This window comes from Anabrus simplex, chromosome 3 (assembly GCF_040414725.1).
Source record: "Anabrus simplex isolate iqAnaSimp1 chromosome 3, ASM4041472v1, whole genome shotgun sequence".
Classification (NCBI taxonomy): Eukaryota; Metazoa; Arthropoda; class Insecta; order Orthoptera; family Tettigoniidae; genus Anabrus; species Anabrus simplex.
In genome coordinates, this window is record NC_090267.1 from 84,756,760 (window position 1) to 84,781,217 (window position 24,458).

Here is a 24,458-nt window from a genome sequence, read left to right on the forward strand (position 1 = left end):
TGAAATATCCTAGCTTACTAAGGTACTGAACATAGGATCATTATATTCTGAAAGATGACTTCTCTGATTGTTGGCATGTATGTAGAGCTTACCTGCTACACAAATATTAACACTAGCATATGTATTAGATTTATTTTGCAGTTCTTAGAGGTAATTTAAACTGTTGGATTTCATAAATTCTCTTATATTTCATCTTATGTTTTCTAGGGTCACATTAGAAACTGTAAGGATGAACTTGGAGATGAAAGAGACATGCTGGATATACTAAGCCAGTGTAAGTAGGTATAATTTTTCTTATGGAAGTTTAGAATTTGTATTTTGAGTACACATTCTTAAATCAGAAACTGTCTCTGCATGCTCTACTACTTCAACAGGTGATTTATTAATACAGAATCTTCGTTATGGCTACATTTTCTGGCTGAAAATATAAAGGGTGCAGAATGGTATATAAACATTTTTGATATTGTAAATGCTCAGCCAAAGCGAATGGAAGAGTAAATGCACTGTCTGACTTAGTTCATGCATTTTCTCATGAGATGGCTCTTGCCCTCTTCGTGCTCTGAGGATTGTCCTATGCTTTTACAACACATTACTTCATTACTCTTCAGGTTACTGTAATTTATTGCACGTCAGTAGCTGAAAGAAATGAATAGAAGGAACATGCTCTACCATAGGGAATAAACTGGATAGTACTAACAAGCACTTGCACAAATATGCATGTTGTTTTGTTCTGAACACATTACCAAATATGTATATTAGTTCTCTCCATATATTAAATGCTTAACAAACTTTACTTAACTTGGATATGCATCTGCTGCACAGCATGGTGTATCTATTCATTATAATGGAAGTCCCAATGAGAAGAACACTCATCGAATCTAGTACGCTAGTGTAGCAGGGGGAGAGGTGATACTCACACGTGGCACGCCCCAGGTGGCGGATAGGAGGGTCCTAACCAGTTTGGCGGTGGACTTCAGGGAAATAAAATACCTCTTGCAGACCAAACGCACAACCCCCTGTGGGTTGGGAATGCAGACGAAGAATTCACTCACGGTGTCCCCTGCCTGTTGTAAGGGGCGACCAAGGGATGATCAAATTAGAACCATGTAACTACTTGTGATTAGTACCACCATGCGGGGAACACCATGGGTCACTTTCACTTGCGTGTAGTACCACTATGTCAGGTACCCAATAGGTTTGTGATTAGTAGCAATAGAGTATGTTGGCAGCTTCTACAGTACCTGTGATTCGTACCCCTATATGCGCAACACTATGGGATTAGCGACACCATGGTTCTGCCTTGCCTATGCTTAGTATCCACTATGTGAGGAACACCACGGGATAGTGCAGGTCCCTGTGGTTAGTCCACTTATGTGAGGAACGCCATAGGTTTGCGTTGCCTGTAAATAGCACTGCAGTGTGCAAAACACCATAGGTCTGTGTTACATGTGTGAATTTCATTACCTGTGAGTAGTACCATAATGTGTGGAATACCGCAAGTCTACGCTACTTTTGATTAGTACCGCAACATGACAAATAGCATGGTTCTATTTTCCTAGCGATAAGTACCATTTTGAGGGGCCGATGACCTGGATTTTTGACCCATTTCGATTACAAGCATCTACGGTTCAGTATTGTGCTTTAGATGCAGTTCCTTGGTCAGTAATACTATTATTTAATGCTAGTTTCTGGGAATGTGGGGCCTTGCGGGTCGGATCCACTGATTGTTTTAACTTCATATCCATCCATTCATTCTTCGTCCTCACGTTTTCGAATCCGGTCAGTGGAATATTCTGGACTTTTAAATTGTCATACCATTCCGTCTCATTTCGTACCATTAGGGGCCAATAAGCTAGATGTTAGGCCCCTTTAAACCACAAGCATCATCATCATCAGCAGCAACGAGAAGAGCAGTTCCCACAAGCATCATCAGCGAGAAGAGCAGTTCTCTCCAGAAAGTATACATCTGTATGTCCTTACGCTGATGATACCAGCACACTCAATGGTTTGAAAATACACTACATTCATCGCTCTTCAGGTTATTGTAATTTATTGCATAGCAGTAGCTGAAAGGAATAAATACTTAAATGAATAGAAGGAACTTGCTCTACCATAGGGAATAAACTGGATAGTACTAACAAGCACTTGCACAAATAGGCATGCATTCATTTTTACTCACCCCCGCCCCCATTATTATTACTTTAGTTGTTGGCCTCTTTAGATAATTTTCATGCTTCTTTTGATGCCACTTTCAGGCATTATCACAGTTCATTTGAATGGAATGTGTTTATATTTTGAAAAGTATTATCCAGGGCATGGCAACCCATGGAAATAATGTGTAGGTTGTTCATGCCCTTACCTATGAAAAGGCTGTGCAACTTGCCAAATTATCGTCAGACAAAGATTTGGAGTATACTGCTAAGTCTACCAGTCAGAGTTGGAACAGAATATCCTAAACTGAATGATAAGGCAATGAAATATTTTCTTTGTTTCTCCCCCACATATCTGTGAATCCGACTTTTCAGCCGTGGCTGTGTTAAAAACAAAACTAAAGAATGGGTTGGAACTTTGGAGCTGTGTATATTTGGATATTGCTTCACATTCCACCCAGGAATTAGTGAACGGATGTAAAGGAGACATAAACAAAAATCTCACTAAAATGATATTTCCAATATTTACTTACTATACAAGAAACTATTTGAATGGACACAATATATTCTGAAAGATGTATACATTTATATATTTGAGGAAGGGTTAATTTTTTTTGTATAGACTTTCAAACTTATAATTATTATTTGGCTAAGACTACAGTTACATTTCTACACCAGCCCAGGAAACAGAAATGGTGATTGACTGTCCATCTCAGAAATGTATATATATTTTTTTAGTAGGTTTGACCATGTTAGTTTTCTAGTATCTAGGATTGTTTGGTACATTCTGTCCATCAGGGCAGTCCTAGTACTTACGGAAGTCTTGTAAATAAGAAATAATATAAATTTAGCAATCTGATACTATGTTTTCCAGTAAATAATTGCTGTATATTCCAAGGCAATAGCTAAATATGAAGAAAGAAATGCCTAACATCCAAAACAATAAAAGTAATTCTGTTCCGAGAAAAGCCTTTACTGACTGATTGTTAAAAAATACAAATAGACTGAATCAGCATTTTGGCATGTTCAGTAAAATAATGCAATTTATTTTTAAGTTATGGCTTTCATAGTACGGTCAACCCACGATAGTGCCTCCCATTCAAGAAGATCTGCTTTTAGGCTAAATATGTGAGAAACCTCGTTTCTGCACCTATTCACATAGTGTCAACGTACAGTTTGTCCAACCCTTGTCCCATTCCTCTATGGGGTCGGGTATGAGGTGAGATGAATCTGTCGTGGCAGGTTTTTATGACCGGTTGCCCTTCCTGACGTCAACCTCATCAGAGGAGTTAATGAGATGAAATTAATGACGTGATATATAATGATAGGAAGGGAGAGGGTGAAACCCGGTGCCGGCACATAGCCTACTCCTCTCGAATAGATCAAGGGGTTTGCTCAAGGCTTAACGTTTTTGTCCGACGGACAAATCGCCGTCAACAGCGTCATCTACCCTCACTCCATATGAGCAGTGTGGAGAGGTTTGCAATTTAATCCAAGCTTTTGGCACGCAATCTAGTGATTAGAAATTTTGTACCACCACCTCCCCTACCCTGCCGGCCAACATTCTGATGGGATGGGATGGGATTCGAACCGGCTGACCTTGTTGTCAGACAGTTTAGACTTCAACGCCTTAACAATCATGGCCACCAGGCGGGCTACAGTAAGGGTATGTTATATAAATGTTACAAAATATGGCTGGTGAGATTCCTGGAATTGCTACAGAACTGACAACAGTGGCTCTCGAGGGCAGGTATACAGTGCTCAGAACCACCTCTTCTACCACAGGCAGCAGAGTAAGCCTTCTGCTCCAAGCTTCGGACTTTTCGAATTCCTTTTTGCTGTCAAGGTTGCAGGTTTATTTACGATTTAAAATTAGTGAAGGGTTGTGCAGCAACAAACAAGAAAGGTTTAATCCTCGACTACTGACGTGAGGTCCGTGGGACCGCCCTGCTCCTATCACCTCACCCCTCGCTTGCAAAAGTGGCATTGAAAACCTGTATCTCTGTCTAGCTTCCTAACTTTCAGTCTATTGAGTGTTGACGCTGTGTTCGGAGCTGCCATTGTTGTCTGGAGTTGATTATCGTACAGTGCGGTCCCTGGGTTCTCACGTCAGTAGTTGTGTGATTATATGTGATTGTGTTATGGTTGTGGTGCTGTCTACTCGTGAAGAATAGATGTTGTTGTTTAATTAAAATATGGGCGATAATCCAGGCCCATCAAAGATTAAATTTTCTGATCCGTGTTTTGAGGACAAAATGACTCACATTTTACAAAATATCTCAGAAGATGAGTGTGAACTATGATCCTCCCTTGGAAAATGAAGATGGAGACTATATCCACAGTGACCATAACACTGATTCAAATTTATTAGAGTCCAGTAGTGATGAAATAGAGGAAGACTTGCCCAACAATGAGAAAGAAGAATCTTCAAATTACTTTTATGGAAGAAATTGTTTCAAATGGTCTTCGACAAAGTTGAAAAGAAATATTAGTGTTCTAGCTCATAATATTTAGGAATGAACTCGATGGATGAAACTGTACGCATAAACCGGCTTCGGTGGTGGGGTCATGTGAGGTGAATGGAGGAGGATAGGTTACCTAGGAGAATAATGGACTCTGTTATGGAGGGTAAGAGAAGTAGAGGGAGACCAAGACGACGATGGTTAGACTCGGTTTCTAACGATTTAAAGATAAGAGGTATAGAACTAAATGAGGCCACAACACTAGTTGCAAATCGAGGATTGTGGCGACGTTTAGTAAATTCTCAGAGGCTTGTGGACTGAACACTGAAAGGCATAACAGTCTATAATGATAATGTATGTATGTATGTATGTATGTATGTAGCTCATAATAAAGTTAAGATACCATCTCTGTATTCCCATCTTAGGCAAAATGATAAAATGGATCCACTTTCTGCCTTTAAGCTGATTTTGAGTGAAGATATTACACATGAAATAGCAATGTGTACAAACGAGAAATATGTCAAGGAAGACAGGGTAGAACTAAAACCTTGTACTTCAGTGGAAATTAGTGGTTTTCTTGGACTACTTGTATATAGATCGGTTTTCAAATCAAGCAATGAGGGCATCTGGTATATTTTTAATACCAATGGTAAAGGAAGAGAAATATTTAGGCTTGGTATGTCCCGTGTTAGGTTTTGTGTACTTAAAACTGTCTGCGGTTTGACAATGCCGAAGACAGGAATGTCCATTAAGAGACTGATCCTGCAGCATAAATTCAACATAAACTGTCAACAAGCCTATGTTTTAGGTGCAAATGCTTCTGTTGATGAGTTGCTTGTGGCTTTCAGGGGAAGGTCAAAATTTAAAATGTTCATTCCATCTAAACCAGCAAAATATGGATTGAAAATGTACTGCTTAGCTGATTCAAGGACCAGTTACCTCTATAATTTATACCTGTACTGCGGAAAGGGGACTGATAGCATAGGCCTTTCTCCTGAAGAGAATAAACTTGGTATTCCCACGCAGGCTATGGTTTGGCTATTCAAGCCATTGGAAGGAAGTAAGAGGAACATTACCACAGATAACTGGTATGAATCCCTGGAACTCACTAATAATATGGGAGAAAGGGACTTGACTGTGAAGTGAGCTATGAAGAAAAGTAGGAGAGAGTTGCCAATGCCTTCTTGCCTGATCGTAAGAGAGATGTTATAAGTTCTTTGTATGGTTTTACAAAAGACTTTACCCTCTTATCTAATGTGCCTAGAGAGGCAAAGCTGTCTTGCTGATAAGCACCATGCACCATTCTAAAGGTATTCATAAGAATTCTGGTGAAGAAGAAATTATAGAGTATTATAATACATTGAAAGTTGGTGTTGATACGATGGATGAACAATGTACTAAGTACAACCCAAGCAGGTGAAAACAACGTTTGCCTATGGCTATCTTCTTCTGTATTGTTGGCATAAGTTGAGTAAATTAGTGTTGGCTACTGAGTGTATGTTTTGAAGCAGTGTATCAATTCATTCAAATGTCCAAGTGAATCAATTCTCAGGAACGGCAAGCTCACGGCACATGATTCAGCTGACTTGCAGCAGACAGTGCTGAGTGGTACACTCACGGATCACCTGAGACACAATACACACATGGCTCACTAGCTGGACACTGGTAGGGAGCCGCATTTCCACTGCAGTGAGAGATACAGAGCCATGGAACACTGAAAGACTCGTAAGCAATGACGGATCGGTGAGACGACACAAACACGGCTCACTACAAGTACACTGGACACTGGCTGGGAGCCGAACTTCCGCTGCAGCTAGACACAGAGCCATGGCATACTGAAAGAATTGTGTGTTATAACAGACTCCCGCTCTAAGCTCATTTGAAAATAATATCCCCTTGCATTCACTGTCCTCTTCTTACAAGGAGGTTTAAATAATAGATGGATTTATTTGCAGTCTTAAAAGCCAAATTCACCGGGCGAGTTAGCCGTGCGCGTAGAGGCGCGCGGCTGTGAGCTTGCATCCGGGAGATAGTAGGTTCGAATCCCACTATCGGCAGCCCTGAAAATGGTTTTCCGTGGTTTCCCATTTTCACACCAGGCAAATGCTGGGGCTGTACCTTAATTAAGGCCCCGGCCGCTTCCTTCCAACTCCTAGGCCTTTCCTGTCCCATCGTCGCCATAAGACCTATCTGTGTCGGTGCGACGTAAAGCCCCTAGCAAAAAAAAAAAAAAAAGCCAAATTCTAAAGTAGCTAGTAAGTAGATAGGCTTTTGACTTATACTATTTATTAGTTTAATGAATATTAGTATTATAACTTAGTTGACGTTTGAAAATTAATTAACCTCGACTCAAGCCTAAAATGACTGAGCGAGTCGGACGTGCGGTTAGGATCGCGTAGCTATGCACTTGCATTTGGGGGATGGTGGGTATGAATCCCACCGTCGGCAGCCCTTAAGATGGTTTTCTGTGGTTTCCTCATTTTCACACCAGGCAAATGCTGGGCCTGTACCTTAATTAAGGCCATGGCTGCTACCTTCCTAATCTCAGACCTTTCCCATCCTGCGTCGCTGGAAACCTTCAATGTATTAGAGCAACTAGCATATTTTTTTTTCTAATGAAGGTGACAAAACTTTGTCATTAGTTGCCAACTGGATTCCTGAATAGGTAGGCCATTACATGACTTTTCGCCCAATCTGGCAACCCTACTTCAGACCTGCATCCATAGAGCGTGTTCATGTTCTACACGTGACCAATGCTGGAGCTGCTATTGGTTTGAATTACTACAGATAGCTATTGGTGGAAACTTCTGAAGGGATTCCCCGTGCTTCAAAATTGATACTGTTTACTTGCATTCAGTACTAAGGACAGTTCGTGAATTTCAGTGACAGTGAAGTGTGTATCTTTCCACCTATGGGTGTCGTAAGTGTATCATGGCAAATTTAAGATGTCCGGTGTGGGATTATTTCATACGATCAGGGAACGATAAAGTAAAATGCAATACGGTATTTGTTCATCAGTACTTTTGAATAAAGGTTTGTCTACTACTAATATGAACAGACATTTGCGGCTCAAACACCCTGCTATAATTCCAAATGAAAGTCATTTAAAGCCAGTGTATGGAGCTGGAGATGATCCTGAATGACTTCCTGGAGCCGAGTGTATTGTGGCTTCTACATCTGCTGCTAGTTCAGTTGCTCCAACTCAACAAGAGCATGTTGTGGCTTCAACCCCCTACACTGAACCCAACACAGACCAAAATGACCAGGTATGCAACAAAACCTGTCAGTTCACACAAACCTAAACAAATTGATATGCAAATGTTAAAGGTAATAGTTAAAGAATACCTTCCATTCAGCTTAGTTGAGGAAGAGAATTCAGAGAATTATTCAATATGATCATTCCAAATTATGAACTTCCTAGCAGAAAAACCTTATCTCATTCAATACTAAATGCCATGTGTGATGAAAAGCTGATAAAATTTGATCCACAGTCTTTTTTACTGTTGTGCAATAAATTTTATGGGAGTCATTCTTCAGAGAACATAGCATCTGAACTCAAGAGAACAAGAGAATCGTGACAGAATGGGGTATAAGTGAAAAAATTGCTGCATGTGTGACCGATAATGCAAGCGATATGGTCAAGGCCATGCCCATGTGTCAGTGGTGGCATGTACCACGCTTTGCACATTCCGTTAATTTAATTGTTCAATCAAGCCTTGAAACAATTGTAGAAATACGGAACAAAGTGAAAGCAATCGTTGAATTTTTTCATCGAAGCTCACAGGCTACGTATAGACTTAATGTCATGCAAAGTCCATTTTAAAACTGAAAGAAGATTGTCCCACAAGGTGGAATTCCACATTTGATATGCTTAGCAGATTTCTAAAAAGAAAAGGACCCCTTCAGAGCACACTAGCCATAGTAAAACCTGATTTACTTGAGAAAATCAGAGGAGGACTGGTATGTAATAGAAAAATCCTGTAAGATAATTGTTTACAGTGCTTTGAAGAAGTCACCAAGGAGATAACCAGTGAAAAGAATGTCACCTTATCGAAAATAGGCTTGTTAATATTTGGTTTGTTGGATCACTTCAAAAGAAGCAGTTTAAAAGAGAAAAGTTACCAGCCATGGTTACAATGCTTTCCCCTGAAGTAAAATCAAAATTGCATGGTAAATATGCTAGTTTAAAGCTTTTGTGGGAAGCAACATTCCTTGATCCATGATTCAAGCAGTATAGATTTCAATCACAAGGCTATATCTACAAAGAAACCAAAGATGTATAATTTATGAATGCTCTACAGAACACCAGATTCAAGTTACGAAACCACCAAGCAAGGTTTCCACTTCTAGCTGCTCCACTTCTGTCTCGAAAAAAATTGATATAATTGTCAAAACAGTACTAAAAAAAAAGACAGAAAAGCAGCAAGCAGTATCGAGGTTGATAAATATTTGCAGATGCCACTACATCCAAGAGTGGAGGATCCACTTAAATGGTGGCAGTAACACAAACCTCTCTTCCCTAGACTCTTCCAGATTATGAAACGGAGATTATGCATCATGACCACGTCTGTTCCATGTGAGCGTGTGTTCTCTAAAGCGGGACAGATCATAACGGACAGACGCAGTCATCTAACCAGTGAAAAAGTGTCCAAGATAATGTTTTTAAATGTCAACCTGAAATGATGCCTGATGTTCTGCGAACTGTGAGCAACTTCAAGTTAGTGTAGCATATAATATTTGAGTTGTGTATATTATTATTATGATTATTTTTTAACAATTGGCATTACATTGCACTGATATGGATAGGTCTTGTGGCGACGCTGGGAGAGGAAAGGGCTAGGAATTGAAAGGAATCGACCGCGGCCTTAATTAAGGTACAGCCCCAGCATTTGCCTGGTGTGAAAATGGGAAACCACGGAAACCGTCTTCAGGGCTGCTGATAGTGGGGTTCAAACCCACTATCTCCTGGGTACTGGATACTGGCTGCATTTAAGTGACTGCAGCTATCGAACTCGGTATTATTATTATTATTATTATTATTATTATTATTATTATTATATTAATTATTATTATTATTCCCAGTCTCTAAAGCCCAGAATAACGTCCGAGAGGATGCGTCGTGCTGACCATACAACCACTCATAATCTGCAAGCCTTCGGGCTGAGCAGCAGTCTCTGGGCAGGCCAATTCCCTTTCAAGGGCAATAAGTGCCGTGGGGGTATTATTATTATTATTATGATGATGATTAATATTTCATTTTCGTACTGTAACTTAATAAGCGTATATTGACGTACAAAATATATTTTTAATGAATTTTATTTGTTTAACTTGTTTACATTTAATATGTAGGCTTATTATGAACACAGGTATTTTTATATCTAATTCTGTATATATAATAGAGTTGTGACTTTCAGAGAACTGTAGAAAACCATAAGTTAGTGTTTAAAATTTGAGTTATGACAGTTGTTGTTATTATTATTATTATTATTATTATTATTATTATTGTTGTTGTTGTTGTTGTTGTTATTACCTTACTTGTTTTGTATTTACTTACCGTGAATACAATGAAATTTCCTAGTTCTTTGAAATCATTTAAGAAACGACTAGGCAAGCAATTGATAGGGAATCTCCTACCTCGGTGACAGCTCTAAATGCAGATCATTGATCATTGTGTAGAGAGATATTTTTTCATCTAATTCTATATACTTATTTAATGAAGTTGTCACTGTGGGGGAAAGGCCTTCTAACATCAAAACTTGATACGAAGATGTGGCTGCAGGAGAAACCTGAATCTCAAAGCTAGACGATGCATACTAAATGCTGTTGCTGCTGTATTACCAGTACACACTATACAGATGCAGTAGGAGTGGTGACTCTAATGTGCTGTGAATCGGCTCACCGTGTCGATTCAGTAATGTGAACGAAATCAAATGAATCGAATGTCCCATCACTAGTGTAAATGCATACATCATACACCAGTCGTGCAAAGAGAGAAATGAAGTACAGTGTTCTCCCTAGGACCCTGCTAATGGGCGCACTGCCCAGCCGTTTACGCTGACCGCCCGGCTATCATAACCTAGATATCTGCTAGTTACATAATATTTCAAGTTGCGTTACGTCGCACCGACACAAATAGGGCTTATGGCGACAATGAGATAAGAAAATGCTAGGAGTGAAAAGAAAGCGGACATGGCCTTAATAAAGGTACAGCCCCCGCATTTATCTGGTGTAAAAATGGGAAACCGCGGAAAACCATCTTCAGTGCTGCCGACAGTGGGGTTCGAACCCACTATTTCCCGAATGCAAGCTTACAGCTGCGTGCTCCTAACTCGCTCGGTTTACGTAATATTAGTACATATTTCAGTCATGGAGAAGCTACAACCTGTTTTCCAGTTGGTGACCGGGTCAGAGATGGAATAAATGAAGCCCCATCTTGCGGCGAGGATGGAATTGTGCCGACTGCCGAAGCCTGTTGCACTCTTCTGGGGCAATGATTAATGACTGACAGATGAAATGAAATGACAGTGGAGAGTTTTGCTGGAATGAAAAATGACAGGGAAAAGCGGAGTACCCGGAGAAAAACCTGTCCCACCTCCGCTTTGTCCAGCACAAATCTCACATGGTGTGACCGGGATTTGAACCATGGAACCCAGCGGTGAGAGGCCGGCGTGCTGCCACCTGGGCCATGGAGGCTACACCTATTTTAGTCATTGTGTGTTCCAAATTAAAATGTAAACACTGTAAAACTGTTTCCTCCCGATGGTATCACCACCTTGACGAAGGCAAAATACATTTTGCCAGGTGTTTTTGGAGGCTTGCATGTTCAAATGATCCTTGGAGCTATGCCGGCGGGAGCATATGCTCCTGGTAGGGCCACTGAAGCCAGACAGGTCTAAATTAAAATCAAATCCTCCAGGTTGGGGGTTGGTACGTGGGGCTAACAACTCCACTACCACAAAACAACATATTGTTCAGGAACTAAATCGAGATAACCAACTGTTCCAAACTTACGACGACTAAAGCGCGCTGAATGGCAACGATACGGATATATTGGAACATGGAATGTGAGAAGTATCTTTCAGGCTGGGGCTAGTAGAAAATTGGAGGAGGAATTACTTAAATATCAGATAGATGTGGCAGCATTACAGGAGATAAGATGGAAGACAATCGAGGTGGCAGATCTACAGCACTTCATTTTATTCAATAGTGGGGAGGAAGAAAATAGAATGGGAACAGGGTTTATGGTCAAGAAATCGGTCAGTCATAATGTGATTGAATATGAAGCAATAAGCCGCAGACTATGCCGGTTAAGATTGAAAGGGAGATTTACCAACATGTCACTAATTAGTGTCCATTCCCGAACAGAGGATGCTGAAGAGGAAGAGAAAGAACAGTTCTATGAAAAAATGGAGCAAATATATGACAAGTTGCCCAAGTATGATGTTAAAAGTTGTCCTAGGGGATTATAATGCCAAAGTAGGCAAAGAGAAAGAAAACTACCCAGTGGCAGGATATCACAGTAAACACCAAGAATCCAATGAAAATGGGTGGAAATTGATTGACTTTGCCTTTAGCAAGGAGCTGGTGATTAAGAGCACATGTTTTCCACATAAGGAGATCCATAAAGAGACATGGATATCACCAGATGGTCTGACAAAGAACCAGATAGACCCTGTGCTGATAGATACGCGACATGCCTCCAATATAATGGATGTGAGAAGCATGCGTGGTGCAGACAGTGATTCAGATCACACACTGGTGAGGATCAAGTTCCAAGAAAGACTGGCAATTAAACCCAGGGACAGAGCTGAGCAGAGCAAGATCTATAATGTAGAACTGTCAAGGGATGAGAAGAAGCTGGAAGAGTATAGAGACCGGCTGCAAAGAAAGCTACAGATGGGCAGAAACGGAGATGTGGACATCAATATAATGTGGAAGGAAACCAAGCTAGCAATAAATACAACAGTGCAGGAAGTACTTGGAGAGAGAAGGAAACAGAATAGAAATGAATGGTATGACAAAGAAATGGGGTAAGGTTCTGGAAGAGAGAAATCTGGCCCGCCAAAGAATGCTACGGAGACCCACTCGAAATAATATGGCAATTTTTAAAGAGAAACAGAGAATAGCAAAGACATTGATAAGGAGCAAGAAAAGAATAGAAAAAAGGGAGAGAGTTGATGAAATGCAGAAGAATTTTGAAAGCAAACAAGGTAGAAAATTCTTCCATGGGGTTGGACAAGTACAGAAGGGATATCAGCCTAGAGTGAATATGCTTAAGGGTGAGACTGATAGACTGATTGTTGGGAAAGAACGAATTCTGAAAAAATGGGCAAAACATTTTTAAACATTACTTTCTGTCAGACTAATAAATGAAGAGAGAGAACGATCAGGCCATATGGAAACTTTATAGAGAGATAAGGAGGGTGAATATGGAGATGAGTGTGAGGGGGAAGAGAGGAATGAGGAGAATGGAGATGAGGATGAAGACAATATGGGATCACCATCGATTGAAGAAATAAGAGAAATTACAAAACAATTGAAGAACAGTAAAGCACCAGCGAATGACGATAACGGCAGAAATGGTAAAACATGGAGGAGAAGTGTTGGTGAGGAAAATACATGAGATAATTAAAAAGGTATGGGAAATGGGTAAAATGCCGGAGGACTGGACACTAGCAAATATATACCCTATACATAAGAAGAGGTCACGCATGCAATGCAAGAATTATCGAGGTATATCCTTACTGAGTATAGTATACAAAATCCTCTCTACAGCCATAACAAAGAGAGTTAGTAGTAGAACAGAAAGAATTATAGGGGAGTACCAAGCTGGTTTCAGACCTGGAAGATCAACAGTGGACCATATTTTCACCATGAGAATGACTCTGGAAAAGACATATGAATACATTTGACTAGGACATCTTTTTTTATAGATTTTAAACAAGCCTATGACAGAGTAAAGTGATCGGCATTGTGGGAAACAATGAAGGAGTTTAAATTCCCATAGAAGTTAATAAAATTGACTAAGATGACCTGGGAGAACAGCAGAAGTCAGGTAAAAGTGCAGGGAAGTCTTGTCAAGATCTTTCAGAACTGAAGAAGGCCTAAGGCAAGGAGACCCCTTATCACCAGTGTTATTTAATCTAGTGTTGGAGAAAGCTGTAAGATCAGTAACTACTAATCCGCGTGGTAATATTTACAATAGACTGATCCAAATTTTGGCTTATGCAGATGATGTGGTGATATCTGCTAGAAGTAACGAGGCACTTACTACTGCCTCGAGGGAGCTGAAAGATGCGGCTGGGTCTTTGGGTTTGGAGATAAGTGAGGCTAAATCTAAATATATGGTAACAGAGAGAAGTGGAAGGAACACTGAAAAACTCCAAGTGGATGGTTACACCTTTGAAGCAGTACATAGCTTCACATATCTTGGCTCAGTAATAACTTCAGAAAATAAAGTTGAGACAGATATTGTAAATCGCATTAAGGCTGCCAACAGATCCTACAGGGCACTGTACCCCCTTCTGAGAAGTAAAAACTTAAGCAGGAAATTAAAACTGACTCTCTACAAAACAATAATTAAACTAGTACTTATGTATGGGAGTGAGGCATGGGTATTGACTGAGGCCACAGAGAGGAGATTAAATGTGTGGGAAAGGAAAGTACTGAGGTAGATATTTGGACCAGTGAAGGAGGGAAATTTATGGAGAATCAGAACAAATGAAGAAATAAGATTATTATATAAGGAGCCGGACTTGGTGACCTCAATCAAAATGAGACGAATTGGATGGCTGGGGCATGCACAACGGATGGAGGAGGGAAGACTTCCAAGGAAAGCACTGACAGGACACTCTGGGGGCAGGAGAAGGAGAGGTCGGCCCCAGATGAGATGGCTGGAGGATGTGGAGACTGATCTGAGGACCGTTGGAGTCAGGAAGTGGCGTAGGCATGCTGAAGACAGGGACGACTGGAGAGCTGTGGTCAAGGAGGCCAAGGTCCTTAAAGGACCGTAGAGCCATGGAGTAAGTAAGTAAGTAAGTAAAACTGTTTATTTAAATGAAAACTCTTCATTATTGTTAGCATAATTGCGCAAGTTACATCGGAGTTCAGCTTATCACGTAGCATCGTGCGCGAGCGGTGTCTGGATTAGCTTGGAATCGCATGCTAGAACTCGATTCCACGGGACGTAACAAACCCGTCTGGCTCTCCACAGCAACCGAGTGATTAAGAACGAGCAGTAGAACACTAGAAGTTCAAACTACTCTGTTATGTCATCTTCATGATAACACTAAAATAGTTCATTTTTGCACTTAATGTTTACCTGTCTAATATTATCGTTAATGGCCTGAGTGGAATAAGTTTAAATTTGATCATATTTATTTTTTACGTAGTATTCCTCGCTGGCTACTCATTCCTGCCACCTAGCTAGCGAACATTTCTGGGGAGGACACTGAAGTATCTAGACTGGTTTTCGTGAAAGAACTAGCTAAGCAGCTGTTGGAACCTCATCTAAAGGACAGGCTGCTGAACACAAAACTGCCTCGAGAATTGCGGTTAGCTATCGCATGTGTTACAGGAACAGAACTTGCTTCACATCCTGTAGTCACCACTGATGAAAAGTTGATGTATCCACAATGATGCACACAAAATGCTGTCAACTTGTGTACACAGATTTATTTACAGTTATTTACAAATTGAATGCACATAACCATAATCACTGTATCACAAACAAAACATTTCACTCCAAGAACATCAACAAATTACATGTGATAAATATCATTCCAAACATCAACAAAGCCGCCATTTTAACAACTGCCTATGACTTCAACATGGAGACTGCAACCACTGCATGTCAACTACCAAATTTACTAAGCCAATATACATACTTCAAACACTTGTTAGCACGATACACGTCTGGTCATAACAACTCCTGATAAATCATGACTCTTACTAAACAATAACTCGTCTCTACCACCAAGACCACCTCTTTATATATGTGCCTAACCAGGCTTCTAGCAAAATACATTTTCTCGTAAATTCTAGAGTGTTTAAGGCCCAGATATAATGTATAGAATATTTTACTGAGTTTGCATCTACCCAGTACCATTCTGAATGTGACAGTGTGTTTCACAATTCTGGAGTGGATTACAAATCATTAATACAGATAATAATAAATTATATACAGGTTCTTACATTAACTAATATAAATATCTATATACAACAAATGTTTCATGACATAACCTCACCAATAATGCGATTGCAAACTAATAATGATAGGCTACTAATAAGTGGATGTACATCACAAGGCATAATAATAATCATAATCGTAAAATAATAATAATAATAATAATAATTCGAGCTTAATACTTGCGTTATTTACCCATGGGTGAGAGAATATTGTTTTCAAGTTATATCATTTTATCACACTTGCGTCAAAGTTGCCAAGGGAATTCCGGAAGACCTGTTTCCTCTGTCCACCTGGGAAAAAAAAGAAAAAGCTTGTTTTCTGTGTCATGTATGCAAACATCTGATCTGCTTAGAATGCACCAAGAAAGTATGTCTCAACTGCATTGAAGAAAGGTAGGTTGGAAGGAAATGCTGCAGGTTCTTTTGTGTTTATGCAGGTCAACTTTGTAAGTGCATTTTAATATGCTCCATTATGTGAACAGTATGTTTAGATGCAGTTAGGTAAATGTGTATTACAGACTGTGAATTCTGAAACATTTCCGAAACTTCTTGTGTTGTACCGTAAAAACTGCAACCTTACAAATATTATTCATTTTGGTGCTTTATATTGCTATTATCTGCTTACATTTTATGTATTTTAATTCAGTAATGTGTGTTTTACTAGAATAGTTAGTACATCAAAATTACTACTTTGGCATTTTCTAATGCGTATTTCCAGTAGCAGTCCATGGTACCTCATGTCAGTAACTATGCACAAAATTTTAACATCAGTAGTTAAGGGTTAAAGATAGCACTTGAGGGTGGAAGGAGTATTCACACATTATTTACACAACAATAGACATAAATTCTACTTTACTGTTCAGTGTTCATTAAATTGTTATGTCATTGGGAATGAAAATGAAGAGAGCAGTCCCCTTCAAGAGAAATGTGAAGTTTGTGAATACAGTAAGCAGTTTCCAAAGACCAGTCAGCAGGCTGTCGCATCCCTCTTTTCATTACTTTGGGAGAAAGACTGTTAGTCAGAGGTGTATAGGTAACATTGTGAATGAAAAAGAAAAGTGACTTAAAGAACATTCGTTTGCTAGTGCAACATGCTGTAGGCCTGCAAAACATGAAGAGCTGGAGGATGCCTCAACTCTGTGGATAAGCCAGGTTAATGCAAATAATGGAACAGTGACTGACACGGTAATTATCGCAAAAGCAAGATAGTTTAGTGACAAAATGGGAGTAAAGGATTTTCAGTACAGTAATGGATGGTTGGTACGTTTTAAATAAAGGCATGGCCTTTCACAGTACACTAGGCAAGGTGAAACAGGTGAAGTGGACGACAACATAGTGTGTAATGGTAGGAAAGGATTGTGTGATGTAATCAGCAAATATCCATAAAAAAATGTTTACAACATAGATGAAAGTAGTTTATTTTTCAGAGTGCATCGTGATAAGACAATTTGTTCTGCACCTGTAAAAGGTTCCAAGAAAGTCAAGGATAGGATTACTCTAGTTTTTGCATAAATGCTGATGGGAGTGACAAAAGAAATTTAACTGTCATTGGGAAGGTTTCTTGGCCACAATGCTTCAACGGTTTTAATCCTAATTTTAATTATGTTGTCTACCACTACAGCAAAAAAGCATGACTGCAATTGAATTTATGACCTGGTTAAAGAATTTCAATGAAGCCATGAAGAGGCATATCTTTCTTATCCTTAATAAGTCAACTTGTTACAAGACAGAGATGCTCAGCAATGTAACAGTTGCATTCATACCACCTAACTGCACAGGATTCCTTTAGCCTCTAGATGATGGAGTCATAAATGCTTTACAGCAAATTACCGCCACCATCAGGTCAAACACATTATAGAGTGCATTAATAATGATGTGCCAATCAATCTGTCACTTAAGGATGCACTCTTCATGATACAGTACAGTGTTCATGGGATGAAATTACATCAACTATTAAGAACCGCTGGAGCCATACAGAAGAATTCCTTAGATGGTGACAATGCTGAGGAAGAACTCAGAATTGCATTAAAAGACTTTGAAACCTATGCTCCTGTTGAACACCCTTTAACAATAGAAGCATTCTTGTGTATAGGCAATCAGTTGTCTACCTTCGAGGAAATGAGCAATGAAGACATACTGTCAGCCGGGGTGACAATGGTCCCAGGGGTGACTATGGTCAAAACTGAGGAAAAATGTTGTTGAGGCTTATTTATATATTATATATTTTTAAAATCTCAGTTTTCAAATTTCCCTCCAATCTAGGCACATTTTTCTTTCCAGAAAGGGAAAACTTGTGATTCTAACCTGAAATGCATTTTTTTGACTATTTCAACTATTTCAACACTTATTTTTTGACAAAAACAACAGTTGGCTAAACTGTTCATTGTTGCTCCTAGGTCATCACTTCTAAATGTCACCTGGAAGTGTTGGTTACCTTTGTTTATTCCTTGTGAAGGTATGCATGCAATTTTATCTTTATAAGAAATTGTTTTGTACCTTAAAAGTGCAAATTTATAAACAATAGTACAATTGTCTTGTTTTTTGGGGTTACTATGGTCATGAGTATCAACTCATTGCAACTGTCTTATGGGTTATATTAGATTACTCTTGTTAAATATTGTATACAATTAATATATTTATATTTTATTATTCACTTGTTTGTTTCATACTTCATGTTTGTGTCCTTTTTATTTCAGTGTTAGTGGCAAAATGGTGAGGTCTGTCCTAGAAACTGACAGTAATTCTTTAGTTGTTAGTAACGTTGGTGAGTCAGTTTTAAGTTTCTTGGAAGAAATGCACTATTCAAAGTAAAGAAATGGCCCCACAAGAAAGATGTTATGTTTTGTTGAGCCAGGAAAAAGTGTCTCTTTGGAGGATATTGAACCTTGTCCACCTCTCCAAGATCAGTTTCAAGCAGGAACAAGTGGTGAAACATCAGTGTTACCAGTCTTCAGAAAGAAGCAGAAAAGACATACAAGAGAAGATTCATTAGACTCTGAAAATGATGTTGAAACTCATTTAAATGGAAGTGATGAAGAAACTTGGGAAGAGATGAAAGTAGGCATGATAGAAGAAGAAGAAGAAGAAGAAGAAGAAGAAGAGCTTGCTTTGCTAGTTGTTTTACGTCGCACCGACACAGATAGGTCTTACGGCGACGATGGGACAGGAAAGGGCTTGGAGTGGGAAGGAAGCGGCCGTGGCCTTAATTAAGGTACAGCCCCAGCATTTGCCTGGTGTGAAAATGGGAAACCACGGAAAACCATTTTCAGGGCTGCCGACAGTGGGGTTCAAACCTACTATCTCCCGAATACTGGATACTGGCTGCACTTAAGCGACTGCAGCTATCGAGCTCGGTAGAAGAAGATAATGATAAATGCTGTAGGAAACCAACAGCAGGAGACTATGTTCTGGTTGAGTTTAGTACCAAAAAAAAAAAAAAAAAAAAAAAAGCAAAACTGCATTACATAGTAAAGTGATAGATGATGATGGTACTTGTCAAGAAGATGAAGTGAAAGTTACATTTCTTAGAAGATGTCATGAATATTTTGTGTGACCAAAGGAAGCATATATTTCTGTTATCAAAGTGAATGAAATTCTTAAAATACTACCGCCTCCAGTTGAGCAAAGGTGGGGATAAGCTAAGCTTCTATATAAAGTTTACTGGCTTCAACTTGAAATGAGACAATTATAAATGAAAAGGACAAATTAAACATATTTTGAAAATTTTTCTTTAATGTTTGTCATAATTGTAATTTTTTAGCTTTAGACTATAGTTAAATATAAGATTTCTTACATCAATATGCTTGTAAAAACATGTTCTGTTTGACCATAATCACTCCCTACTAATCAGATGTGAGACAATTACTGGATGTTTGTCATAATTGTAATTTTTTAGCTTTAGACTATAGTTAAATATAAGATTTCTTACATCAATATGCTTGTAAAAACATGTTCTGTTTGACCATAACCACTCCCTACTAATCAGATGTGAGACAATTACCGGATGTTCGAAAAATTTATTTTAGTAAGGAGATGATACCCAACATTTTAAACTAAATCATATTTCATTTTTACATGGATATCTCATAAAATGTGCAAGATATGCACAAAAAACTGAAAAATGTGACCATAGTAACCCCAGTTGACAGTACCCAAGACTGCACAGCATGATGAGGATTCAGACTCTGAAGGTGAGGCTGATTGTAAATGACTTGCCAGTTCCTTCAAGTACGGAAGTTAAGGAAAGTTTAAAGAATATACGGGTGTATTTAGAGAAACATTCCAGTGAGCTGTGATTCATCACCGGATTGCAGTGACTGATGCAGTTGAACAATTAAATGAAAAGAATATGCAAGCAGTGATCGCTAATTTCTTCCACAAGGACTACAGTTCATTGTGACTTCATTTTTCATACCATACTGTATTAATGTGCTACCATAATTTTAAAAAGTTTTAATGTAGCCTATTATCCTCTTAACTTAGTAAAATAATAAAATTATACTTCAGTAAAGTCTCTGTTATCCTGCAATAATAGATTTTAGGCAGATATTTAATGTCACACTTAAAATTTGCTTTAGTGCAACACTTGCTTTATGCCGTAAAATATTATTCAATGGATGGTGACACTGTATCGGTGGTTGACTGTACTTCATTTTTAAACATAATGTTTGACCGCTTAGCTGTGTAAATTTAAATTAACTAATAAATTGGTTCCACCTATAGATATTCACCTATAAGTTTATTTACAATTCAAAGTTGTAAAAGCATCTTATTAAAATAACAGGACATAGTAATCATAAAGAAGACGGGCACTCTACATACTTTCACCGGCGTTTCCTAGGATACGGGGTTTATACTTCTGGGTGCCATTACAATGGGCGTAATGGTTTTGAATAACTTTCATCTGCATTCATCCATATGCTGTTATCTAGCACTTTTTTCCTACATACTACCACAATATTCCCTGTGCAAACCTCAACAACCGTGAAGGCGAAGGAAGACGGGCACTCTACATACTTTCACCGGCGTTTCCTAGGATATGGGGTTTATACTTCTGGGTGCCATTACAATGGGCGTAATGGTTTTGAATAACTTTCATCTGCATTCATCCATATGCTGTTATCTAGCACTTTTTTCTACATACTACCACAATATTTCCTGTGCAAACCTCAACAACTGTGAAGGCGAAGATGATCATCGGAACTGGCGGAAGAGGCAGCCCTTCCCAACTAAGGCTGATTAATTATATCCCTCTGACTCGGAAGTTAGCCCCTGACAAGGTTGGGGTAGACAGGGCTCCCTAGCCGCAGTAAAGGCAACCTGGCTATGGATGACAACCCCGAATAATAAGCCTCTCAAGCTAATGACTTGCGTAGTACCTTGGACAGTGATTCATCACTGCCCCATGAAGAATGATTTTCGCCTGAGCATGGAGGAAAATTTCGCTAAATCCACTACTCCAGGTGGTAACCAATCCACCATTGCCCATAGTGATGTTAGTGGACCTTTGGATTCTGGGGAGTCCGCACCAGCATGTTTTAAGGATGACTCAGAGCATCCTGAAATCCTTGGACGTAAGCTCAGATGAAGATGGCAAAGTTTCTTCGAAACATTGAATGCTAATTCACTGCTCAAAGTGGGTAAACTGAAACATCTGACCGGCTCACTAACACGGCATAACGTAGTACTGACAGCAGTACAGGAAATTCGATTCCCTGATGAACATGCCTTCAAGTCACAAGGATACAGAATCCTAAAAGGAAAAGTGGGTCAGCGGGTAATGAAGAATGTACCCCACTTAGGTACAGGATTTATAATCAGCCACAAGATGCTAGATTCAGTCATTGATTTTACCTCTCCAAGCAGTCGTGTATCCATCCTCTCTCTCAAATGTGCTAACAAGGGCTACACTTTTGTCAGTGCACACGCCCTAGTCAACAAGTGCAACCCAGACAGAACTGACAAATTCTGGGAAGACTTTCAAGATATTCTCCCTAAAATTCCAGAGAGACATTCTGTAACCGTTCATCACCATGGTTACAATACATACTCCTTGGCGATTTCAGTGCCCATATGGAAAGAGAGAAAAAATACAGAAACATAGTGTACAACTTTCCGGTGCATAAACGAACTAATCACAACGGAGAACGATTGATAGAACTGTGCAGGACTTTCAGATTGGTCATGAAGTCTACAGCCTTTAAACATTTGCCAAGAAAATCAAAGACTTGGATCTCTCCTAACACCAAACTGGGTGAATTCCAGATAGATTATGTGACCATCTCAAGAAAATTCCAGAAGGAAATACAAAATGTGAAGGTATTGAAAAGTGCCAGTCTGGACTCAGACCACTACCTCTCAAAGGTCAAATTGAGACTTAAGCCTAGAAACACTAGATTACACAGAACCTCCAGGAGGGTCAGATTCGATATAGAGTGACTTAAAAATAATCAAGAAGTAGTTGAAAGACTGAACAATGAAGATCTTAGCAATTGGGACCAACTGAAAGAAGAAGGTCTTATCAATACGGCCAGTGAGCTTGCCCCTCTTACTAGAAGAAGCAAACATCCACTGTGGACTGAAGACTGTGACAACTCAATAGCTCAAAGGCAGGCAACCTGGATGAAACGGAACTCTAAAGAGTCCAAGGGCAATTGGGAGAACTTTCTGGAACAAAGGAAACTTACAATCAAGATAATACAAGGAACCAAACGGGCCTTCACACACAACCAACTAATCCAGATCGAAGAGAGCTCCGTTAAAAACAAATCCAGGGACTTCTACAAAACTTTAAAGCAGACACTTGGAAAATACACTCCACCAAGTCTTTACTTCAGAGACCCACAGGGCAACCTGGCTTTTAACGACAAGGACAACTGCCGCCTCTTAGCCCAGCATTTTAAGAACTTACTTAATTGTGATCCACCTAGCAAAGATTTTGATTACAAACAAACCACACCAAACCTGGACTCGCTGCCTCCTTCACAGAAAGAAGTTTGTGAAATCATTCAACTTCTTAAGAATAATAAAGCAGCTGGAGAGGACTCCATTGTTGCTGAACTCTAGAAATGTGCTGAAAGCAATGCCGTGGGCAAGCTCACTGAGATTGTACAGAACATCTGGGAAACAGAGAAATTACCACCTGATTGGACCTCAGCTCTGATTCATCCCCTTCATAAGAAAGGAGACTTTACTGACCGCAACAACGATGAGGGGCGTTTGAAAAGTCCGTGCAAAAATAAAAAACTACTTACGTGTTTGGGGTAAATTTTTTTTATTTTTCGACATAGTCTCCTTTTAGGCATATACACTTTGTCCAGCGATGTTCTAGTTTGTTGATACCTTCCGAATAATAGGGTTTGTCCAAGTCTGCAAAATACTGTTTGCAATCACCTCCGCGTTTGAATAAAATCTTTGTCCCGCCAGCCATTTCTTCAAATTGGGGAACAAATAGTAGTCCGAGGGAGCCAAGTCTGGAGAATAGGGGGGATGTGAAATGAGTTGGAATCTTATTTCCATTAATTTTGCGACCACAACTGCTGAGGTATGTGCTGGTGCGTTGTCGTGATGGAAAAGGACTTTCTTGTGGGCGAATCGTGGGCGTTTTTCTTGCAGCTCAGTTTTCAAACGGTCCAATAACGATGAATGATATGTACCTGTAATAGTTTTACCCTTTTCCAGATGAGGATTATCCCTTGCGAATCCCAAAAGACAGATTCACAACTAAGTATTTATTTATTTATATATATTTTCTCTTGAGATTTTTGTTTGTTTTAACAGTGTTATGTGGCTGAAGATGTTGATAATATACAAAACACTTCCTCCAAAGCATAACTTTGTCAATTTATGTATTTTTCATCTAAACAGTGTTATGTGGCTGAAGATGTTGATAATATACAAAACATGTACCAATTTTAACCATTAAATTGCCTTAGGCAATTCATTGTATCGACTAGGTGGAATATAAATAAATACTTAGTTGTGAGTCTATTGAAGTGCGATACGGACCATGAAGCTAATTTTATGTAATCCCAAAAGAAAGTTGCCATAACCTTTTCGGCCAAAGGAACGGACTTCGCCTTTTTTTGGTGCAGATTCCCCCTTGGTAACCCATTGTTTAGATTGTTGTTTGATCTCAGGAATATAATTATGTATCCATGTTTCATCCACAGTGACGAAACAACGCTTAAAGTCCTTCGGATTCTTCTGGAATGGCTGCAAACCATCCTTGCAACACTTCACACGATTCCGTTTTTGGTCAAGCGTGAGCAATCGCGGCACCCATCTTGCGGATAGCTTTCTCATGTTCAAATGTTTATGCAAAATATTATGTTCCCGTTCAGTCGAGATGCCCACAGCACTAGCAATCTCATGCAGCTTAACTCTTCTGTCATCCATCACCATATCATGGATTTGATCAATGATTTCTGGATTCGTAACCTCCACAGGCCGTCCAGAGCGTTCAGCATCACTTGTGCCCATATGGCCAGTCCAAAAATTTTGAAATCACTTATAAACTGTTTTAATCGAAGGTGCAGAGTCACCATAATGTTTATCAAGCTTCTCTTTAGTCTCCTGAGGCGTTTTACCTTTCATAAAGTAATGTTTAATCACTACACAAAATTCTTTTTCGTCCATTTCTTGAAAATCACTCGACTTC

At 39.3% G+C, this 24,458-nt stretch overlaps 1 protein-coding gene across 1 annotated transcript in view; it reads left to right on the top strand.

The window, feature by feature from the left end:
* LOC136866665 (transforming growth factor beta receptor type 3) overlaps positions 1–24,458 on the top strand; it is a 310,806-nt gene that overhangs the window by 10,202 nt on the left and 276,146 nt on the right. Inside the window, exon 2 of the mRNA XM_068227001.1 lies at positions 208–274. The gene's annotated coding sequence lies outside the window, so the exon portion shown is untranslated. The remainder of the gene's footprint in view (positions 1–207; positions 275–24,458) is intronic.